The sequence below is a fragment of the Gastrolobium bilobum genome, unplaced genomic scaffold, assembly GCF_033153095.1.
Source record: "Gastrolobium bilobum isolate Gb01-03AN ecotype WA unplaced genomic scaffold, APGP_CSIRO_Gbil_v1 utg1559, whole genome shotgun sequence".
NCBI classification, from domain to species: Eukaryota; Viridiplantae; Streptophyta; class Magnoliopsida; order Fabales; family Fabaceae; genus Gastrolobium; species Gastrolobium bilobum.
In genome coordinates this window covers 118,524-144,616 of record NW_026898385.1, presented here as the reverse complement: position 1 = coordinate 144,616, position 26,093 = coordinate 118,524, and the positions used below count along the sequence as shown (strand labels likewise).

Sequence of the window (26,093 nt, the reverse complement as noted above, 5' to 3'; positions counted from 1 at the left end):
CATTATCTGCGCGTAAAAGCAAACCCTGTCCTGGATTATTTTTTAAATACCGCAACAACCTGAGAACAGCTTCAAAATGGGCGATTTTAGGATGCTGCATAAACTGAGCCAAGACATGGACTCCATAACTTATTTCAGGACGGGTAATGGTGAGATAAACCAAACGGCCAATCATCCTACGATATCTGGGTGGATCAGAATAATCATCAGAGTCTGTAGTAGCTAGCTTATGATTTGGTTCTACCGGAAAGGCTGCTGGTTTGCATGCTAAAAGACCAACCTCTTTAAGTATGTCAAGGGTATATTTTCGTTGGCTCATAAACAATCCTTCTGATTTTCTTGCAAATTCTATGCCGAGGAAATATTTAATAGGACCAAGATCTTTGATTTTAAAACAACCATTCAGATAGGATTTTAACTTTGAGATAGCAGCAATGTCGTTTCCAGCAAGAACAATATCATCAACATAAATGAGGAGTGAGAGAAAAACCTGATCATGTTGAAAAATAAAGAGAGTGTAATCAGCTTTAGATTGAGTAAAACCATACGTGCGCTAAGCAGAAGATAGCTTGGCAAACCAATTTCGAGGTGATTGTCGAAGACCATATAGAGATTTTGTCAACTGGCAAACCTGGTAAGGTTGGGTAGTAGAGAAACCAGGTGGAGGTCGCATATAGACTTCTTCTGATAAATCTCCATGCAAAAATGCATTATTAACATCCAACTGATGAATATGCCAGTTTTTAGCAACAGCGACTGACAAAAATGTGCGGACACTAGTCATCTTGGTAACAGGAGCAAATGTTTCTCCTACATCCTCTCCTTGCACTTGGTGATTTCCAGCAATGACTAGTCGAGCTTTATAGCGTTCGAGGCTGCCATCAGACTTGTATTTTATTTTAAAAACCCATTTGCATGGAAGAGCCTGTTTGCCATGAGGAAGAGAAGTGAGTTGCCATGTTTTATTTTCTTCAAGTGCCAAAATCTCTTGTTTCATGGCATCACGCCAATGCTGATGCTGGACCGCATGTTTATAGCTTGTGGGTTCAACACATGCAGAAACAGCTGCTAGAAAGGCCTGATGTGCAGGTGAGAATTTGGAGATAGATACATAATTATCAATAGGATATAAAATACCTGAAGAAAGAGATTGATTGGCGCTGCTAGTGATGGAGTTATGTGTGTGAGTAGCATGACATTCATAATCTCTCAAATAACTAGGTAGCCTGTGTTCCCTATGTCCACGTCCAAGCTGACATTGTTCACTGCTTCCTGTAGGACGTTGTGAGGTTTCCGAAGACATATGTGGAGGATGCTGTGAAGAAGTCAAAGCAGGTGGCTGACTCACGTTGTTATCATGGTCATCAGGTGACGCGGCTGAATGGTCATCAGGTGACGCGGCTGAATCACGTTGTGTAGGGCTATTATGGAACGCAGGTAATACGGCTGAACTCCCCCTTGACACAGAAGGACTGGAAATTCTCGGTGGAGTTTGAGGAACATCATTCACGACGGGCAGCACAGTGGGAGAGATGGTGTCGTCCTTTTCAGAAGAATGCAATTCAGAATAATAAGGCATGGATGTGGGTAACCTGGGGAACGAATTTGACGTAGTGTTATAGTTCTTTTTGGCAGTAAGGTAAGGAAAATCATGTTCATAAAATTGAACGTCGCGAGAAACAAAAACTTCTTCAGATTCCATATAAAAAACACATCATCCTCTCTTCCCTATAGGATATCCAACATATACACAACGGCGAGAACGTGGTGCAAATTTGTCTCTGGGTTTTGGGCGCTTTTGGGCATAGCATAAACAACCAATGATGCGCAAATGATCATAACATGGAGGCGTACCATATAGACACTCATATGGTGTTTTTCCTTGTAGAAGTTTGGAGGGAGTCCTATTGATAAGATGAGCAGCACTTAAAATGCAATCACCCCAAAACCGAATTGGCAAATGGCTGTGAAAACGAATAGCACGAGCCACGTTCAAAATATGGCGATGCTTACGTTCAACACGGGCATTTTGCTGAGGTGTGTCAACGCATGTTGTTTGATGAAGGACTCCATGATCATTAAGAAATACTTGCAGATTATGATTGACAAATTCGGAACCATTATCCGTGCGCACCACTTTTATAGTTTTATGAAATTGTGTTTGTACCATAGCAAAAAATGATCTCAGAAAATGGGACGTTTCACTCTTCTCTGTAAGCAAATAAATCCACACACCACGACTATGATCATCAACTATGGACATAAAATAATTAGCACCTTGAATAGAGGCAGTAGGATATGGACCCCAAAGATCAACATGAATCAAATCAAATGCAGCAGTACTTTTATTAATACTCAAAGGAAATGAGTTTCGCGTTTGCTTTGCTAAATGGCAAGTTTCACAAACAATTTTATTTGAAACAGAAGACAATGATTCATGAGCAAAAGACAAATAACGAAGGCATTGAGATGATGGATGTCCCAAACGCTGGTGCCAAGTCCTTGCAGAGTGCGTCGTAGCATAAGCCTTCAGCTGCTCTCTTGGACACACATAAACTCCATTAGCAAGTTTGGCCAGACCAATCTCCTTCTTCGTCGTGAGGTCCTGCAAGGTACATATATTATCAGAAAATATGAGTTGTGCAGAATATTGTTGGAGGAGCTGTCCAACAGAGATGAGGTTGCAGGTTAAGCTTGGAACAAAAAGAACATTTTTTATAATAATAGAAGAATTTAGAATCACAGAGCCTTCTTTAATAGCCTGAGTTGTAGTACCATTTGGTAAACCAACAATCAATGGTTTAATTGAGTGAGTGTCGTGTAAAGCATTCAAATCACCCGTCATATGGCGTGAAGCACCACTATCCACTAACCAAAATGAGGGAATAAATTTATTACCAGATAGAGGCTCAGGAGAAGAGGCTACTGGTTCCACTAATGAGAGGAGACGTTGCACGACCTCAGGCGTAAGAGCAGAAGACGCAGAAACTACAGGTGCAGGCTGGTCTATAACCGTAGCATTAACAGTTTGGGTAACTTGAGGAGGTCTGTTTCGGTTGCGACCACGTCCAGCAGCTAGTGAAGGGTAGCCATGAAGGGCGTAACAGCGACTTACGTCATAATTCTGGCGTCCGCAATGGGTACATCCGCGACGCTTGTTTGAGGAAGACGGATGGGAACCAGCAGCAGGAGTAGACGGGGGTTTGGCAGCAGCCGCAAAACTGACGGAGTCAGATTGTTCAAAATAGGAACGGGTGAGGTTCTTATGAGTTTCCTCTTGAATTACCATGGCATACACCTTATTCAGGGACGGTAAGGGAGAAGTGTTGAGAATCTGAGTCCGGAGGTGACCAAAAGTAGACACATCAAGTCCCATTAAGAACAAGTAAGTGCGTTCTTTTTCAGCTTCATCAACGCCATGCTTCGTAGCCGGGCATAATTCTCCACTAGGGCAAGCTGCGACAGTTTTGCATGCTTCAAGCTCATCCCATATTGCACGCAGACGAGTGTAATACGTGCTGACAGTGTTACCTTGTTGTTTGACACCCAACAAAGCACTCTTCAATTGGAACGTGCGCGGGACATTCTCCACCGAATAACGTTCTTTAAGGTCGTCCCAAAGAAGTTTTGCTGTATCAAAATAGCGTATGAAGGGCTGAAGAGTAGGATCTATTGTATTATGGATCCAGCCACTGACCATCGAATTACAGACGGTCCAAAAATGAGCGTCATCAGAATCTGAATCTGCAGGAGCACTCACAGAGCCATCGATGAAGCCAAGTTTGTTCTTGGCTTGCAAAGCGTTCTTCATGGCTTTGCTCCAATTATCGTAGTTAGCATCTCCTCGTAAAAGGACATTGGTGAGTAAGACACCAGGGTTGTCAGATGGAGCAACATAAAATGGGGAGCGTATATCAGATTTCTAAATAGTTTTAGTTGTGTTTGTAGTACCCGCAGACTTAGGGGAAGACTCCGAATTGGCCATGCGGAACTGAGAAAGAAAACCGTAAGCGGAAGAAAATTTTTGGATCGTACTTTAACCTGATACAATAAAGGATTTTGTGAAATTATTTCTTGTTTGATTCGTTCGTATGAAGTCTCTTAAATAGACTTTTGATGTTACAAAGCTTTGCTGTTACAAAACAGAAAATAAAATATACAAACAAACTATAACCAAAATATATGGCTCTCCTATACAATCAAAACTATAACTGAACATATTTGTAACAACCAAATAATATGGCAGCAACCAGCGCATGCAGCCATAACAAACCGCAACAACCTGAAACAGCCGTAACAAGAGAATAATGTTGTTAACAATTATTACATTATAGATTTATTCCAAAACAAAATTTGTATCTTGGCTGAAAAAAATTCGTCCTTTTTTTCCTGTTATTAAAAGTACTATAATACATCATCAATTTTCCATTTATTACTATCAAATGATAGCAAATGCTAAAATAATAAGGAAAAATGCTATATTTTTTTAAAAAGTAAGTTCCTTTGATTCTTAATATTTTTAATAAATATTTTTTAAGGGTTTTATAAGAGTTATGTTGTAGGAAAAATGATTGTGTTATGTTATAGAGATTTGTTTTGCGTACCGTAATTTTTTTTTTTCAAAACATACGGGTCCCACAAAATATTGTGTGTGTAGGAAATTGTTTGTGATCATGTAAAATGATGAATGCAAACTCCATTTTTTAATCTTGTAAAAGATATATGATATCTTGTCCATCACCTCAACGAAAATCATAGAAAATTGGTAGAAAAGGAATGTATAAGAAAGAGAATGCAATATAAAGAGGCATTTATTCAATGAATATAAAATAGAGATAGATTATATTTATAACTTTGTTTTTTCTTATAACCTCTTAAAATCACTATAAATATGGTTGATTTAAAATCAAATTAACGACTCTTAGTTGATTTTATTTTGTAACCGCTGATTTGATTTTGATTTAATGACAACAAAAATGATTGTTAGTGACTTTAAAAAAAAAAGAGATCCTAACTAAAACATCCCTCTATAAAATAATAGAAGTTAATGTAATTTCTTAAATCATAAAGAAACTTTATAATTTACTTTATTTCGGTTAAAAAAGCCACACTTAAGTTTGATACCGCTTTCTTTTCATTCTTAAAGAATTTGCAATGATAGTTCAGTTGGCATCAGGGAACTAAGTAGGTGGGTGAAAGCATGTATTTGATCATTCTCAATAATGTCTTTGTGAGGGGTTTAAAATCTTAATCCCACTACTCGCCTCGAATAGGACTAGTCACGAAGCGATGAACCGATTGTAATATTTCAAAAAAAAAATGTTTGGACGAAGTGATTTGAAGTAAAAAGAAATGAAGGATTGATTTTACATTTTAATTAATTCAAGAGAGATAAAATATTTGTAAAAGTAAATGAATAATGATTAGAAAGTTATATTGTAATATCTTATTTTATATTAAAAAATGAGAAAATAAGAATTTCGTTATTTAAATAAGATTTCACCTTCCATTAATATTATTATTTTTCCTCTAAATTGTTTTCCTTCCAAAAATGCCATGAATGATAAACTAATGCAAGTTTATCCGCGCCCCAAAAAAAATAAATTATAATTCCTAAATACAATTTTTTTTTTGGGAAAAGTGTGTGTTATTTTAAAGGATGTAAAGTTGTGTCATTTTAAGACAGAGAAAGAGATAGATAAAGGAGGAGAGAGAGTTGACAAAAAATAAAATAAAAGTGTGGGTCCCACCTCTTTGTGAGAGTGAAAAGATATAAATTATGTCATTTAAAAGGATAAACATTTTTCTTTTTTTTTTATCTTCTATTCAACGTCCTTTATCATGGGATATCAGATATGGCAGTGGTGTGTATGTAAGTGAGTGTACAGGCCTATTGGTGGACTTCAGAGAATAACCATTTAGTTGCTTTTAAAATCTGAGAGTTTTTTTTTTGGTCTCAAAAATCTAAAAAGAGGTTGTAATCTGCTTTTGCGTTTGTGGGCTGTGTGCAAGTGCTTCATCCCCCCCTCTTGTAGTTCCAACCAAATATTTCCTAGCTGAGAAATGATGGATAGTTACAACTTACACAACCAATCATACTCGGGTATCAATGGTGGGGAGGATGTTGGGCCCATTAGAAGATAATTAGTCTTTCTAGTGTTTTCATCTAAGGAACTAATATTAATGATGGTCAATGATCATGATTCATAGAATAACCATAAATCATGATCCCTTCCGTTATAAGCCAAAAAGGAAAATTTGTTTAAAATTTAAACTCTTTTAAGATTCGGAATTTATGGTGATTAGTTTAGGGACCTACCTCATAGGTGCATGATAAGTTGCGTCTGGTATCCACTAATTAACAACAACACAATATGCTTATTATGCTGTTGTGCTTTCCGTTATATGATCACCACCAAGCAAAGCTGACATCAGAGTTATCTTCAGGTCCAACCGTCCAAGGTGGCCTTTTTTTTTATAAACTTTTTTTTTTTTTATATGTAAAGATGGTTTGACGTTTTTCATGTGATAGGAGATAAAATTATTTTCAACATATTTTTATATATGTAAAAAATAATTTTATTTTCTATAATACGATTATAAAAATGGATTCGCTTTTTCTACAGTCAATCTAGATAACTTATCTATATTGAGCCCAAAACGACGTCGTTTTGAGGCGGAAATCAAGATATTTTTGTAATCATAATTTATTTCAGGGTTATAATAGTCTTTTTCATTATAATTTTTTAATTTTTAAATCTAAAACGATGTCGTTTTGGGAGCGAATGTAAATAACTTATATACATTCACTTTAGAAACGTTAAAGCCTATAAAAATTTATATAAACTTGAAAGAAAACTTCCTAACCTCCTCCGCTTTTTTTTTTAAGTATAAAGGAGGGGCCTAAGCTCAAAAGAAAAGCAAAGCTAAACAACGTTAATCAGCTGGGCATCAGATCTCAACAGAAAAAAAAGTCCTTGCATACATCTAAGAAGAACAATGTAATTCTCATGAGCGTGGAAAACAACACCACGAGCCAATTGGCACACCTATTTCCATCTCTGCGGGTATGGTGAAAAGAAATTTGTCACGGTATATCACGCCATTATTGGATACAATACACAATAGCCCTGTAAAGAGAGTTATTGGGATCATTCTCTATAGCCTGAATAGTTAGAAGAGAGTCACTCTCGATGATAATCAGAGAAATAACATTCACATTTATCTGTTTTTCCCTCTCGTCCTTCTTCTTTCCCTCTATTTCCTTCATGTCTCTTCTTTCTCATTTATTCTATTGTAAATTCTCGTTTATTCTCCACCAAAAAAAAAAAAATCTCATTTATTCTATTGTAAAGCTTCATATCAAGCTAGCTTTTTCTGGAATGAAGCATTATACGTTTTATTGTATCACTATGATTTAAAATAAAAAGATCAGATAAAAAAATTAAAAAGATCAAAAGTCAATCCATAAGTGACGAGAGTTCTTGAGTAATTAAATTTGCTAAAGCTCCTCCACCTGTACCCCCTCTCACTTTGAAATACAAATAACTGTTTATTAATGAGATAGAAATTGGGATCTATTTATCCCATGTTATATACGATAATTATCTAATGCAACAGAGATAAAATTGTGGAATTCATTATTTAAAATAAAAATAATGAACCCCACTACTTTGTCTTTATTAAATGAGATAATTATTTTTCATAGAAATTTTTCTGAAAAAAAGAAAAAAAGATAGATTACATAACAACATAATTATACAAAGGGTTTATTGTTTCCGCGTCAACATGAGAAGAAGTTATCTCCATCAATTTTAAAATTATATTGTTTCGGACATTGAGGAAATTAATTAAAGGTGTTTTGGAAAAATTTATATAATAAGAAATAAACAAAATTCTTAAAATACTCTTAATTAATTCTCCAAAAACAACATAGTTTTGAGATTGATGAAGATAATTTTGTTGGGTTTTGCTCTTTCACTAAAGCCCAATAGGGTCTAGAGTGTAAGAAGAGCTCAAGAAACCTAAAATCCATTTTGCTTAGGGCTAGGGTTTCTTGGAATCCATATATATTCTACACTTATAGTCATCGGCCTCTCTAGTCTTTACTTGACAGTTGTAGAGGCTAAGGTCATCTCCCTGAAAGGGAGAGAGTGCTCACACACTTTCTATTTTTCCTTGAGACATAGTCTGAAAGATCTGCCACAGTCAAGTATCAAGGAGGTTGTTCGTACTGCGGTGCTGAGGAGATCAGTTCGTGCTGTGACGCAGAGGACTCTAGTTCGTGGAGCATCATCTCGAATCTGCGCTAGAAGATGTAATAATAAAACTATGATGATCCTATACATCCAAATCACAATGGTTTCATACGCTTCCGCAGATGCAATTGTTCCTACAAATTTTATCTCAATTTGATGATGAAACGATAAATCCTTTTTTCATGTTATAAAAGATAATTTTATTTTCTAAATACATATAAAAATATGTAAGGTCACGTGAGACATGTCAGAAGAAGATAGAGAAAAAAATAAGTTGCACACACTTTTATAATATATAGCAGATAATTTTATCCCTTTCAACATGAGAAATAATAATCGCATATATATATATATAAATATATATATATATATATAGGCAAAAGTATTTCTACAGCAACTTTATATAAGCTTATCTACGGTTATCGTTTATAACTATGTTCTCCCGGGAGAACATAGTTATAACATTAAAAGTTGCTTTTTTTTTCTCTCTCCTCATTTATTTTTCAGAGCCTGTCTCCTAACGTGGAGAGAGAAAAAAAAGTAACTTTAATGTTATAACTATGTTCTCCCGGGAGAACATAGTTATAAACGATAACTGTAGATAAGCTCATCTAAAGTGGCTGCAGAAATGTTTATCCCATGTATATATTATGCGACAATAACAATTAAACATTATTTTACGAGCAGGGGAAGAAAATAATTAAGTGGAACGTGAAGATGATTTTTCTAATGAAATTTACGTAAAATCATATCAAAACTTTTATGTAGATTTATATTATGATTTTATATGATATTTTGTAAAACAAAATTTATATACCTAATATTTCTTTTTTAAAGTTTGCGCTACTCATTTGGCCGTGATGTCTTAGCTCTTTTGAACTTGTTCTCGTCATTGCAAATGATTAAAACTTGGAAGAACGACACTAATATGAGCAAGCACGAATTTAAGCGTGGAGAAGATATACAATTGTACAAGGAGAAATTTGAAAAGTATAATCCACATGGCTCTTTTAATGTTGATAAAAATATTTATTTTAAGCAAGAATCAAAGTCGATTTGCCTTTCCACATATCACCAGACACCAGTGGACTACTCTAACAAGAGTTTATTCTGAGACAGGTGAAATAATATAAGTGTTTTTGGTTGAAAAATAATTGTAGTTAATTACAAAAACATGTGATCAAATTAAAAAATTACTATATGTGATTTTCTGTTCCCAAATAAGTAATGGTTAATCTATTTAAGGTAAAAACATTAGAAAAAAGAAGAAGGCACATACTGTTATTGAAGACAGTGGGTGATATTAAATCACTAAGAGGCTTGAACCCATGAATAAACCAGAAGGGAGTAGATGATCAGAATTGTCACAGTGCAATTAAAAATATTAAAAAAAAAAACATACTTACTTGATATGTATGAAACAGACAGAATCAGAAGAATGAAAAATGGAGTATCAGAGGAATAAAATCCGAGCCCACAGAACGTGTCTCCTTAAGACAATTTGCCCCCTCACTGATGCCCAAGGTTGATGGACACTTGTCTCTCAGGATAGAATGGATTTCATCTGAAGAATGGTGGCACTACCAATCAACAGCCCAAACGAACTCAACAATATGCCAGAGGAAGTCACACCGGAGTATGAAAAGGAATATGCAAAACCGGAAGGAGAAAAATTTCGGCAGAGTTTCAGTGCAGAAAATTGGATCCATTTTCTGAAGGTGTCAGTGTCTATTTATAGACAACGTAAAGTCACGTTCCAAAAGGCACCTATTCGACGACGAAACAACACATCCGTTGGACACGAAAAGATACATTCGTTCGACACGAAAAGACACATTCGTTCAACACGAAAAGACACCCATTCAAGGATGAAACAACATGTCCGTTAGGATGAAACAACATGTCCGTTAGGATGAAACAACACATCGTTTAAGATGAAAAGATACATCTGTTTGTCGACGAAAAGGCACACCTTTTCACTACCAAACTTCTTATTCATAACCAATAGATTGTCTATACAATTTATATATATATATAAATTCCAACAATTCCCTACATGGATAAGAAGTCAAATCATCGTGACAAAAAATGCACAAGAATATAAATGCAAAGTGTAATTTCCTCAACGAGAAACAACTGCATCGAGATAGGTGGAGTTACCTTTGAACCTTCTCTAGTGGAAACCTATCGGATATACTCGGTCAATCGGTGGTCTAGGTCGACTTGAACCGTCAACCTTTAGTGTATACCTAGACAGTAGGAGTCACACAATTGCTTCTCTGGCATTGTTGGTCCTTTGTTGCGCCCATTTTGGCCGTGGGACACCTGCCTGGTTCTGCGAGTGTTTTAGAGAATCGGCCTTTGAAAAATTCTCATAGAAGCGGCCCTCACTTCACACTCACATAGGTGATTTCTTGTGATGTAACTCACTTATACATCATCTGAACACAACAGATTAAGAAATCATTAAAAGCCTAAGTGCTTACCCTCATAAATACACTGTCTTGTCTTAGGAATGAGTATGAGTTTAAAAACTCCACAGTGTTTAAACAGTCGACCATCACTTAGTTGTCTCTTTGAACCTAATTCATGGGATCTCCACTCTTCTAGGTAGAGTTACCGCAATGCTCAACGATTGATAGGCCTTAAACTTATTCCTTTCGACAAATTTTCAACCAACTCTCTAGGAATCCCTTTGGTTAACGGATCCGCTATGTTTTCCTTAGACTTAACATAGTCAATTGAAATGATTCCATTCGAGAGTAGTTGTCTTACGGTATCATTTCTACGACGTATGTGTCTAGACTTACCGTTATACATGACGTTCTTGACCCTTCCAATAGCTGCTTGGCTATCACAATGTATGCATACAGATGGTACCGATCTTGGCCAATTAGGAACATCCTCAATAAAATTACGAAGCCATTCGGCTTCTTCACCGGCCTTATCTAAAGCAATAAATTCTGCTTCCATGGTTGACCTTACAATGTAGGTTTGCTTGGACGATTTCCAAGACACAGCACCTCCACCAAGGGTGAACACATATCCACTTGTGGATCTAGTGTCGTTAGAGCCGGTGATCCAATTTGCATCACAATACCCTTCTATAACCGCGGGGTATTTCTCGTAATGCAAAGCATAATTCTGAGTATACTTCAAGTATCCCAAAACTCTTACCATAGCTTTACAATGATTCTCATTTGGATTACTGGTAAAGCGACTTAACAGACTTACTGCATAAGCAATATCAGGTCTGGTGCAGTTCATAACATACATAAGGCTTCCCAACACTTGAGCATATAGCTTTTGTGATGTAGCTTTACCAGTGTTCTTTAATAAACTCAGATTAGAATCTACAGGGTTCCTCACAGGAGTTATTTTCAAACTCTTGAATTTCTCAAGAACCTTAGCTACATAGTGAGCCTGTGATAAGGCCAACCCTGTAGATGTTCTATGGATTTTAATACCTAGGATAACGTCTGCTATCCCGTTATCTTTCATATCAAACTTACTTTTAAGTAATTGTTTAGTAGCATTAATCATTTGATTATTACTACCCATGATTAACATGTCGTCTACATAAAGACAAACAATGGCAAAACCATTTTCAGTATTTCGAACATAGACAAATTTGTCACATTCATTAATTCGAAATCCATTTGACAACATAACTTTGTCAAATTTCTCATGCCATTGCTTTGGAGCTTGCTTTAACCCGTAAAGGGATTTTATTAAGCGACAAACTTTCTGTTCTTGTCCTGGAACAACAAAACCTTTAGGTTGTTTTAAATATATCTCTTCTTCCAGGTCGCCATTTAAGAAGGCGATTTTAACATCTATTTGATGTATTTCTAATCAATTTAATGTAGCTACCGCGATCAACATCCTGATGGATGTGATCCTTGTAACAGGTGAATAAGTATCGAAATAGTCGAGACCTTCACGTTGCTTGTAGCCTTTTACTACAAGCCTAGCTTTATATTTATCAATAGTGCCATTTTCATTCACTTTCCTTTTGAACACCCACTTACTTCCTAAAGGCTTATTGCCAGGAGGAAGGTTTACCATTTCCCAAGTGTGGTTGGACAAGATAGACTCTATCTCACTATTGATAGCCTCTTCCCAGAATGGTCCTTCCGGGGACGTTATAGCTTCCTTATACGTCCAAGGCTCATTTTATAATTATGTCATAAAATCAGGTCCAAAGGATGTGGCGGTCCTTTGCCTCTTGCTACGTCTAGGTTCATCTTCTATATCCTCTACAGGATCAGTATCAGTTGTAGCATCTCGAGGTATCACAACCTGATCATCATTATTACCACTTGATTCAGGTATCCTCTTATACGGAAATACGTCTTCGAAGAAAGTAACTTCCTTTGGCTCAATAACCGTATTAGCATGTATATCTGAGACATCAGATTTATACACTAGAAACCGATAAGCACTACTATTAAGTGCATAACCGATGAATACACAATCCACAGTTTTAGGTCCGATTTTCAACCTTTTGGGTTTAGGAACCGCAACCTTAACCAAGCACCCCCACACTCTAAAGTATTTCAGGGATGGCTTCTTTCCTTTCCATATGTCATATGGTATGTTATTTGTCAAACACCCCCACACTTCAAGATAATTCAAAGTAGGGTCCCTACATTTCCATATTTCATAGGAGATGTTCTTAATTTTCTTGTGGGGTACTTTACTGATTATATATAATTTGTCATTAAAATGACTTTCCCCCACAAACCAGACATCAACAAGATCATTTCATTTAATGTATGATTCTTTCTCTCAGCAATCCTATTGGATTGTGAAGCATAAGGAGCCATCTTTTGGTATGTAATACCAAACTCTAAACAAGATTTCTTGAAGGGGCATCATACTCTACCCATTGCTCCTTATGACTTTAATTTTCTTACTGAACATTATTTGGATATAACACATATACCAAATAATAAACTTCATTCTAACCATAAAATAATACACAATCATCACATCATTTATGACATCCAAATCATAGATATAATTGAAATCAATGCAATACATAATTAATTCACATCTGAATCATAACTCAATTAATGCAATTCATAAACATAAACCACTAATCAATGGATCAATGCCACCAACATAAATAGCTTCCCACACATATGAATCAATATACCTGGAAAGCAAGTTTCCTGAGACAAGTAATTAACATCTAACATCATGATGTCAATTCAACGCATTGACACATCCATACATGCATATAAAGCCAATTGCTTATAGTTTTTTACTTTTTATTTTTTGAATTTTCAAATAACCATGCATGTATATATATGGAGCATCTCACAAAGAACAAGATATCGATTCATAAAATTTTTCCATAGCATTTCATTTGTTCATAACACATGGCTAAACACATATATAGGTCATTTATATCAAGTGCCCCTTAAAAAAAAATTCCTTAAAGCTGTAATGCATCAATCAGTCATATATATACGTATCAAATGCCACAAACCCAAAAATAAATGTAGGCATTAATTCAGAAATCATAACCAATCAATGGAAACACTTCAATTTCCATTATGGTCTTCTTGCAATCACCCATTGAAAGCCAATCGGTAACATGGGACGAGTCTCAGTCTCGTGCCCATTCCAATTTTTCCACAGAACTATTTAAAAAATACTTACTATGGGAAAGGTCACAAACTTTTTCAATGGACGACCAGAGTTCCAAAATTGAAACGATGCAACTTTTCACGTTTTTTTTTTCAAATTCAATAGTAATGCATTCAGTGCATTTAATGACAACATGCAGAATTCATTTAACCAAAATCCAAAACAATTGAAAAAATGACTTACAATACATTTGAATTATTCAATTCTTATTAAATCAAATTCATCCGTAAGACCATAACAGTGAGTGAACTTTTTGACAATATGTTGGCACGATTATCAAAAAGTTGTCTTTATATATTATTCAAATGTATAAGACTTTCATGAGTAAAAATACAATATTTCATGATCAATCAGAATCATGAATGCACCAGATTAATCTTAGGAAAACAACATTTGTATATAAAATTATTTTCAAATTTCGTAAGTTAAAAATATCAAAATAGAAACTCTATCGTTTGAGTGTTCACAAATCAAAATATTAAACACAGATTAGAAAATTCCATTTCTGTTACATCAAACAGAAATTCTGATTGATCACAAAAATTAATCTTTTAATAACACAATAAATATAAACAGTATATTAAAGTAGAAATATAAAATATACTGATCACAGGTTCAAAACACCAAATTGTCTTAAGATTGTTATTGAAGACAGTGGGTGATATTAAATCACTAAGAGGCTTGAACCCATGAATAAACCAGAAGGGAGTAGATGATCAGAATTGTCACACAATTAAAAATATTAAAAAAAAACATACTTATTTGATATGTATGAAACAGACAGAATCAGAAGAATGAAAAATGCAGTATCAGAGGAATAAAATCCGAGCCCACAGAACGTGTCTCCTTAAGACAATTTGCCCCCTCACTGATGCCCAAGGTTGATGGACACTTGTCTCCCAGGATAGAACGAATTTCGTCTGAAGAATGGTGGCACTACCAATCAACAGCCCAAACGAACACAACAATATGCCAGAGGAAGTCACACCGGAGTATGAAAAGGAATATGCAAAACCGGAAGGAGAAAAATTCCGGCAGAGTTTCAGTGCAGAAAATTGGATCCATTTTCTGAAGGTGTCAGTGTCTATTTATAGACAACGTAAAGTCACGTTCCAAAAGGCACCTATTCGACGACGAAACAACACATCCGTTGGACACGAAAAGACACATTCGTTCGACACGAAAAGACACATTCATTCACAACGAAAAGACACCCATTCAAGGATAAAACAACATGTCCGTTAGGATGAAACAACACATCGTTTAAGATGAAAAGATACATCTGTTTGTCGACGAAAAAGCACACCTTTTCACTACCAAACTTCTTATTCATAACCAATAGATTGTCTATACAATTTATATATATATATATATATATATATATATATATATATATATATATATAAATTCCAACACATACAACACGTCGACACCATCCACAGGTCTAGGACTCTTTTTAAGTTTGTACGTGCTTTCCTGTACAGTTGCACCACCTGATTCCTAATTGTGAAAAATATATTTGAGCTCTAGTGAACAAAGAGTAATCGGTACTCCTTTTATCAAATACGGTAAAAAATAACACTTTTACTCTATCTTTGTTTTTATATTTATTTTCATCCATATCTTTTGTGTGAAAGGAGTATATACTCTTAGAACACAGAAAATGAGCTACTAAATGTGGCACACAAAAATGACCAAAGTTTGAGTTCTTTTTCTCATCCAAAAAAGCCATCAGGCCCAACACCAAACAACATTATAAAGCATTTCACATTTTTCAAATGGGTTCACAATCACGGGCGGAGACAGCTCCAATCGGAGCCTGAGTCAAAAAATTATATGTGTATTAAAAAAAATACTTGAGCAAGAAGCACAAAAAAAATTATAATTTTATTAAATATTTTTAAATTTTATTGAATATATTTTAGAGAAAACTTAAAAAAAAACCCTATTAGTTTTCTTAATTATCACTTACCCTCTCACAAATTTTTGAATCATTTACACACTTATTTTCATTTTTTTTATCACTTATCTCACTGACTTAAAGTTTTTTTATCATTTACCCTCTAGGGGGTAAATGATAAAAAAAATTTAAGTCAGAGGGGTAAATGATTCAAAATTTTGGAGAGGGAGTAAATGATTATGAAGAAAGTTATAGGATTTTTTTCTTTTAAGTTTTCTTTATATTTTAATTTTTTTATATAAATGAAAATGGAACACATTATCAACAAAAAAAAATAAAATAAAATGGAACACATAACTTAATACAACTTACTCAAATCTCTCACCAAATATATTTTAATTTTTTGATAGAATCAAATTACAAATTTTAGCCCGGGTCAAATTACAATTTTAGACTGGGCCAAATTATAATTAATTATATCATTATGGGATAGGATATTGTGACACACAAATAATGTTACGCACAATGTTACGACCACATCTTAACTGTTGATTTCCGTCAATCAACAGTTATCATTTATTGCGAATTAATAATTAATTAATGAGTTTGATTTGAAAAATGATAACCGTTGATTGACGGAAATCAACAGTTAAGATGTGGTCGTAACATTGTACGTAACATTATTTGTGTGTCACAATATCCTATCCCATATAATTATACATGATAAATACAATTTATTAAAATTTAGTCCGGACCGAAGCCACACCCAGATACAACGTGGCTCTGCCACTGTTTACAATTTTTTTTTCTCACCTTTAACTTTTTTTTTCTCTTATTTATTATTTGAATAAGAGATAATACTTTTATCATGTAACATAAAAAAATATATTTTTTTTATTATGTAGTCATTAAAATTTATCCTGGACTCATATAATGGATGCTTATATGCCCCACAAAATGAGCTTAATCCTTTAACCGGTAAAGTCTACCTAATTCTAGATAGCTATTATTATGCTTTACACACACCACACTCCTTTTAGCTCCCAACCACCATAGTGTAAGTAATCTGTCTTCATTAGTGGTGGTCTCCCCCATAAACAACATGTATCTATATATCCCACATCAACCTCGAGATAATCTATAGCACAAAGCTTGAGATAAAATAAATTCATCACGGCCATTAAGGATTTGAATAATTTACATAAAATTTTAAGTTTAAACCTTAGTACCACTTTTTTTTATTTTTAATGTGATGTGAATCAAGTATTTTTAATTTTAATAACAGAGTATATACTAGTATTAAAAATTTACTCTGGTAATTGGTTTTTTGTTTTTATTTATTTATTTATTTTATTAAAAGGGCACACATGGGACCCCTTTCATTATCTTCTAATAAACCCTTGGCCTTAAGGCGGAGAGAAACAAAGAAGATAAAATTAAGTGGTCTACCCACAAATTAGTGGCATCCACGTCAGCCCATCTTTTTGGCTAGCCATTGAATATATTTCTCCACTAAGAAACCCCAATCTCAAATCAAAACAGCCACAATCAATATTAATAAGATCGGACCTATCAGATCGGTCAATTTGAGAATTGATAAATGGATCATATAATCAATTTTGTTGAAGTAATGAGCTAGTCATGCATCAAAATCAATGTAATTCGATATGATCACGTCACTTTTTATGAAAATCGATGACCCAGTCGATTAATCGGTGACCTGGTCTGGTCCCAAAAAAAAAAATTCCAATTTTTTTTTCAAAACAAAATCATAATGAACATATTTGTATATTTTATTGCATATTGACTTGTATAAATTATATACCTACAACACTAATATTATGTCAATTATGCACTATGCAATTTTTTTTGATTTGATCTATAATTATAAATGTCATTTACTGAACCTGAAACTCGTATCACGATCATTATATTTTTGTTTGATCTTTTATTGGATAATAATATATGATTTATTATTTTTTATATTAAAATATTTGAAATTTTTATCATTTTTTTTAGATATTTAAGTATATTTGTAATTTTTTAATATAAATTATAAAATTACATATAATTACCAGGTCATGCGATTGAACCAAAAATCCACCTGTTGAATCAGTAACCCAATACTTCAAACGGGTCAATCACCGAGCTGATTTTAATAACATTAATCACAATTGTCAATTCCATTCCCGCGTTACAATTTGTTCAATTCTTCCCATGGAATTTGGTTAAAAATCATGTTAGTCTTAAAGATAGATTATGTACATTTAATTTAACTTGTATTAAAATTTGTATTTTTTTCAATGATTTCAATGGACGGGGTAATGTTTGTTCTTTTAATCTATTTTATTTTTTAAAAAATTCGATTATACTTCATTATTCTAATATATTTATTCAGTTGCACTTTCCGCTAGATTATAAAATTGTAGTAAAGGCTCCTATTTAAACAATGTTTTCCATTCTTCAAATTATTGCTTTTTTTCCCCCCCCATGATTTTGAGAAGCATGTTAAGCACATGCAATTTTAAAAGACTAATTTTCCATCTCTAATCATACAAAAAAATCATCATAACTTATAAAAGATATACGCTCCTTATTTTTGGCACAAATTTAAAAAATATTTCAAGCAATTTTTTGTTTAGAAATTCATTTGCTGTATAAAATGTCTTCTAATTTTACTCTTAATCTAAAGATAAGGATGATATTATAAGAAATCATGTCAAGGGTGTGCGTGAAAACTTTCCTAGAAATATTTTTCCTTTATTTTAAATTATGGAAACAAAAATAGTTAAGGATAACTTTTGCTAAAATTAACATATTTTTTTATTATAAAAAATGATCCGATCGTCCAAGAATATAATTTTTTTTTTTACTTTTTCATTTCTAATACACTATTTATAAAATACATATCGTAGAATATGTTATCAGCATTAAATATATATTATTTATTACATATATATTTTCTTTTTATATAGAAATAAGTTGTATTATTATATATACATTTCCATAAACTCTTCCTATACACAAAAAATAAAATAAAAATAAAAGATATTTAAAAAAAAAACAGTGCAAAACAATATAATCGTAATCAATGATAAAATATATGTACTTTGATAAACAATGGAATTGAGCTAACAAATTAAAGAGAGGTTTTTTTTTTGCCTCCATAAAATGTAGTAAGTGGTGTTAGTATAACAGCATACAAACGCTGCCATATTGCATTCTGCATATCTACTTATCTTGCTTTGAATTTCAAGTTGATGTTTAACATTGCTCAATTTGAGATAGTGGTACTGTTGAATCACACAGAAGCAGGCCTGAATTCAACATCCAATTAGAGTCCGATGAGTGTCCCCTTAGTTCGGCTTAATTTCCACCTCCACCGAGTCTCGGAATGCGACCAATTTCGGATCATTCTACTGAATTTGAATATTCACACCAAAAAGTATGTTCGGACTTCGGACTAATCACAAGGCCGAAAGGCATATGGATAACGTGATCTTATTCTATTGTCATAAATCTAAGTTCATATATTAAATCAGTGTCTATTTTGTTTTTAAAATTTTTTTATAAAAAGAGAATTGTATATATCGTTTTGGTAATTTTAAATAGGAAAAAATATTTTTATAATTGTTGCAGAAATTTTTATACGCCACACACAATATACTTCCCGGAATATATATAGGTAATTTTTTTAAATGAACTTTATTGTTGAGACCGCTTCCTTTTTAATGGGACCCATTGCTTTATTTTTTTTGTAAGAGCGACAAATAAAATTTTTGCAGCAATCGCAGAAAAATTAAACCTTTTAAATATTAGGTAAATTATTCTATCTATCTTTTTTTTTGTCTATCTTTACTTATCACTCTCTAACATCATTAGATGAGAATTACGATATCCGTTAAATATTTTCCTTTGAATTCTACTTGATTAATAATGCATATTTTTTTGTTGGGATATGTCATTATGCCTATCCTTATTTTGTCTACCATTACCTACCCTTTTCGATACTGTTAGATTACAATCTCAACCAACGGTGGAGATTTACGATATAAAATAAACTCTTTTACTTATTTCTCTCCCCCACCACCTCTCATTCTTTCTCTCTCCTCCCCTTTCTCTCTCTTCAATGGCACTTCAACATAAAAAATGGTGCAAGCTCTTTTCTCAATTCATAGGTTGCCATTATGAGCATTTACATAAAAAATTGAAATGATTTGTCAAGAAAAAACAGACCCAAATGTCCTATGTTATGGAACCAGGTAGGCCTGTTGTTATGCGTAATATAAAGAGAACATAGATCATTTCCCTACTTCAAGATGAAAAACAAGATAAGAAAAAGAAGATAAGTTGATTCGATTTCAAATTTTAACAGCAAAATAGAAACATAATCGTGGATTAATTCAAAGGAAGGGATTATTCGTGGTTTTTATTTTTTTGTGATGGAATAAGTTATTCTGCCTACTCTTATTTTGCTTACCTTTTCCTATCTCTCTCAACATCGCTAAATTATAATCTCATCTAACGGTGAAGGTTTGCCAAATAAAATAAACCCTTTTCACCTTTCTTTCTCCTCACTATCTTTCACACTCTTTTTCTCTCCTCCCACTTATCTAACGGTGAAGGTTTTCAATTTTTTGAAAAGTCTAAGATTTGTATGATGATTATTGCGCAAATAACATATATTTTTTTTTGTATATATTGGCTTTGTAAAGTTTGTATGATGATTATTGTGCAATCTAGAAAACAAAAAGTTGAATTACCATATTTTACCTCTAACAAAAAATTTATAATATGATTGTCTGAGATATGAAGTAACCCAAATTTTTATCCTATAGAGGAGCTGATGTACAACAATAACCTATGTAATAAAAATATATTATGTATCTTACCAAAAAAAGAAAGAAAGCATAACATAGATCAAGCACAACTCACTTTCTCTAACATGATGGGTTAATGAGTATTGAATTTAGAATTTTGCTATATACTTTTTGGACAATGATTGAGGAAAGACCCAATTAGGTAGATGATAAGGTTGGAGAATCATTGGATCGGATCGGTTTTCACCAACCCATCCAAAAACCGATCCAATACAATTAAATTTTGCAGCTTTTTTTTCGGTTTTCGGTTAATTCGATTTTCGTTTTTCGGTTCGGTCACCGCGGTTTGAATCGATTTGATCGGTTGATGAACACCCCTAATTAAACACTACAGAAATCACAAAAGGTATATGTTATTCTACCAATTTTTTTTCTGCATACCTTTGTCTACCACTTTAAAAGATCATTAGATCATAATCTTAATTAACATTTATCTTTTTCTTCCCTCTTTAGATTCTGATATAACGGTGTTAGAGAATGGTAGGCCAAAGTAGGCAAAAAAAAGAAAGATAAGTAGAATAACGTATCTCTTTAATAAAACCAAATTAACGACAAAAATCAAAACTAGTCACTTTAAAATAATGAGAAATCAAAAGCTAAACGGAAATCAAAGAGAAACTAAAATAAAAAGTGTCGAATCAAACACGTACTAATTTTTTTACCCCAAACTTGGTTAGGGCGCATCCAACAACATGAAATCCCATCCTTAGTATCCTACTCGCTTATTTTTGGCTAGTGTGTGTGTGTGTGAGAATTACTTAATTTGTTGTTATTCTGAAATGCAACAATCTAGAGTGGACCAACATGGTTCCAACCGCTGTTGGGACACCACACAAATATTTGATTCTAGATTTATGTAGTGCACTATAAGTGACAACTTTTCATCTGAAATAATACAATAGCAGCTGGGGCTAAAATCTCTCTCCATTTTCAAGATTAAAAGATTGCCTATAAAACACCTTAATGGTTTCTTCTTGTTATCCACCTTTAAAGCTTGATTTGTCTTCTTCAACTTTTCCTTTCTGGAAAACTTGGGCCTCTTGATTTGTCTACTATAGTCAATGCACGCAATCGATCAAGTTGTATAAGAAAAGATCAAGTTGCTTCCTTAAGTCATTTCCCTCCACCCATTCATGTTGTGAGATTTGTCTTCTACATTTCTACGCACTACTTTGGTACATTGTTTTTAAGTTTACGAGAAATATATTTTTCATGTTATATGAGATAATTTTGTCTCATGCATACACAAAAAAGTGGATAAGATCCATTTTCTTCTTTTCTTCTTAGAGGGTTCCACCGGTGGCGGAGTCACATAGAACCTGGGAGTGGCCACGACTTGGGCTAAATTTTAATAAATTGTACTTATTATATTATATATAATTATATAATTAATTATAATTTGACCTGAGTTAAAATAGTAATTTGGCCCTATCTAAAAATTAAAATATATTTGGTGAGAAATTTGGATAAGTTGTATTAGGTTATGTATTCAATTATCACTTGTATAAAAAAATTAAAAAATATTTAATAAAATTAAAAAATATTTAATAAAATTATAGCTCTTCTTGGTGCTACCTACTCATGTGCTCTGTATTTAATATAATTTAAATATATTATATATGAATTAATTAAAATTAAGAAAAATAAATACACAAATAACACCCAATGGGTGCAGCTCAGTTGGTAACTTGGCGCTGAGTTAGTGGGGTTGAATATGTGTTCGATTCCCGCTGAATGCATTCTTGGGGAGGGGGCTGAACCTTTAGCCATCACTGTTCCCCCGCACTCCGGATTAGTCCCATAGCCGGCTCAAAGAGTCGAAGCTCGTGGGGATACCGGAGGAAGCCAACTCGTCTCAAAGAGATAATTAGGGTTGAGTAACTCCAAAAAAAAAAATAAAAAAAAATACACAAATAACTTTTTGGCCGGGGCTCAAATTGGAGTCTGACTCTGCAACTGAATCCTACCCACTTTTTTATGTGGTGTGTCTCATGAGAAATATATTTCTCTGAGTTTATACACTTAAAACATTTAAATATAATGCAATTCACTCTAAACTCGCATAAACTTTTTTTCTGACTCGGATTTTATTCCTCTTCAAATTCAGGTTATCATTTATTTTCGTTTATGTTGTTTTCGTCCATTATAAATGGATGAATGAGATTAATCATAGAGGACCAATGAAGTGACATGTACTCTTAGGTGTTAGCTTTGCTACCTAGTGACTTCAAATTCAGAAGGGTGAATTAAGTGAATAAAATTTTTGAAAAACTTTTCACAAAGTATGCCAGGAAATGATTTTTGTTGAAGATATTTAAGTGAATAAAAGAATGGATGGATGGATGGATGATTAAGAGTACTTCTTATACAAATATGCCACCACAAACTCAAGTTGACAATATTTAAGATAGTAATTGAAATTTAAAGAGATAATGCCAGAGAAGAATAAATAGTGATTTATTATTTCTTACAATTTACCTTCAGTCCTTAAGTAAGTAGTATACTTGATTGTTTTTTACTAATTCTCAAGCTTGAAAGAAGTGCTTAAAACCTTTACCTTAAATCAGCTCTACTCATGTAACATCCCGTTCTAGAATCGGTTTGTTAACATCACATTATGATATTAAGTGCAGTTACAATCACATTAGCTCAATTAAAAATTCGGATAAATTTTTCTTTTTAAAACGACGCCGAATTTAAAATATCCAATTGCGTGATCATAACCATATTACCTTGCGGAATCAGATAAACCAAGCTTATCATCATGTTCTTATTCCATTTTTAAACCATTAATTTACTTCTTGTTTATTTCACAACTTCTACTATATTGTAGATCTCTTCGTTAGCTACGCGTGGGTTCAAACCGCGCTCAAATCGGAGCACTGTAGCCCAAGTTATGGGTTTTCTACAAAACGAGCGCGTGAATCTTGCTGATCCCGGCGCGACCGGCGCCAGATGTGGCGCGGCGGGCGCCAACGAAACAGAAGCTCCCCATCGAAATGGCGCTGGAGGCGCCAAGGTTGGCGCCAGCTGCGCCAGCTGGTGATCCCGGCGCGATTTGCGCCAACTCCGGCGCGATTTGCGCCACGAAACAGAAGCTTTCGAGCGAAATGGCGTGATGTGCGCCAAGTTTGGCGCCAGGTGCGCCAAAGCTCTGAAGGTTTCACCAATTCTTAGTATTTTACCTCTAACTAGAGTTATACATGTCCAATTCACACAATATTGGTCTCTATGGAAAGCTAAGAAAAATATCTACAACTTCCATACATACACCACCGTCCCAACCTATCATATAAATTCCTCTTCATAAATGGTTCTTAGTTCTTGCATAATACAAACACATCTAAAGGGACATGCATGCCCTTTTCCTCATGGCTTGTACTAAAATTTAGGCAGCATAACCCTTGTTTTCTCAACAATTCCCAATTTAGAACTAGGTACCTAATATGATTTCTCAGCCCAACCAATTCAATAACTCAATACATAAAAACATGCATATATTGAATTTCAAGTAGGCATCATTTACAGTACATATTCATTACAAATCATGGAACTTAGCTTCCAAAACACTATGATCATTCCCTTGGCTCCCATCAACAAAAGAGATGACCAAAGGCATGATCATAGGCTAAGTCCATTCCAATATACAAATCATAAATCTAGCATTGCCTATTCATTTAATTCTATACATGTGAGCTACAAAACAACATGTACAATCTCAAAAGAAATGCCACATTTCATGCATAATCCAGATATGGCCACTTGCCACCAGAGGCTCCTGCAGCATCCTTACCTGAAAGGGGGTCCCCACAACACGGGGTGAGATATACGAATATATCCAGTAAACCAGGGGTCCTTGGAGCATCTCTCCACCCCACAGTTCCATATCAGTGTAATAGCAATAACAATAATAATGCAGTAAATACATATCTATGCAAAGTGCAATAACATCTCCAGGAGAAATCCCTCGAGCTCTCAAGCTGTCCTAAGGAAACTCAGATGCAAATAGTCCTACTGGCCAGCTAACTACCAAGTATGATTTACGCATCGTCATGCCACATACCAACATAGGGAAACACCATCCTATGCCACACCAAATGCATACACATACGTATAACAAAGCATTACACTATTTTATTGCATTTATATACACTATAATCACCACTACCCTTTCAGGGCTTGGTGGAACAATAAAAGGGAATTACACCCAAGGTCCGAAGGCTTACCTCAAAGCTTCAGCAACCTTAGTTCACCACCAATGTCAACAATACTCTACTCCAAAACCAACACCTACACATGGTGTAATGCAATCAACACATTGCATCCAAGAGTATTTCACAACCAACCATCAACTACTCAATTCAAAACACAACACAAGTATGAGCTTACCAATTCCAATGAGCTACTCAAGCTCCATAGCTTGTTAAAGCGGTTGATCACTCACGGTCGGTCCAAATGTCTCAATCCTAGACATCATTAGGACACAATCATCAATCAATCAAGCCATACCATTTATCAACAATGCAAGAAATCCAATATCAAGCATCATATTCTTGCCATTTTACAAGTATACTCATTTAGCTATTTAAGCTCATTTTCACCGATTAAATGACATTCCTAACATTTTCCATAACATGCTATAAGCTCCATTCTTCGTAGAACATCGCTATTTTAACCACATTTCATCAAAATCCCAATTTACTATTCATAAACCCTAACTCATGCAAATTTCAAGGAATCATGAGGTTCAAGGGTTAGAATCTTACCACCAATGGTCACACAACCAAGCAAGGAGTGTTCCTCACGCTCCCATGGAGGTTGAACTTCCCAAAACCCCAAAATCACTCAAATGGTCAAATTTTTGAGGGCCAAAATCTCTCTCCACAAAGCTCCCCACTAAGAACTAAGCAAGGATTATGAAAGAGGGCGAGATTCTAAGCGATTTATGCTTTTGAATCACCCAAAACCGTTGGGATTTGCTCCCTCCTCTCTCTCTTCTTCTCTCTCCCTTTCTCCTCCTTCTCCTTCTTCTTCCTTTCTTCTCTGTTTCTGTCGACGGGAAAGTGGGGGGTTTGGGGCTCATTTTGGCTTTTAGTCACTTAACATAGGTTAAGTGGCTTTAAGCGGGTATTGGTTCGTCTATCTATTCAACTCCAATAATTATCAAACTTTACCCAAAAGTCTGGAATATTATTCTAGGAATATTACTATTTTTATTTTTATATTTTGGGCACTTTCGCCAGTACCCATTTATACCCCTTAATTTTCACTGAGTACACTTTCTAACTTCAAAGTGACTCAGATTCATTTAATTAAGCCTTATACTTAACTTTACTCACTAAAACATGCTTAATTAATTAATTACACTTGATTTACTAATTAATTAAGATGGGCTAT

The 26,093-nt window shown here is 34.1% G+C and overlaps 1 long non-coding RNA gene across 1 annotated transcript; it reads right to left on the bottom strand.

Moving 5' to 3' along the window:
- Positions 1–24,217: 24,217 nt before the first annotated feature.
- Positions 24,218–25,740, bottom strand: LOC133315608 (uncharacterized). The gene is made up of 4 exons (XR_009752107.1): positions 25,463–25,740; positions 25,086–25,162; positions 24,923–24,986; positions 24,218–24,489 (listed from the first exon to the last, which is right to left on the bottom strand). It is a non-coding gene; the product is annotated as an uncharacterized LOC133315608 (long non-coding RNA).
- Between the last annotated feature and the right edge of the window lie 353 nt (positions 25,741–26,093).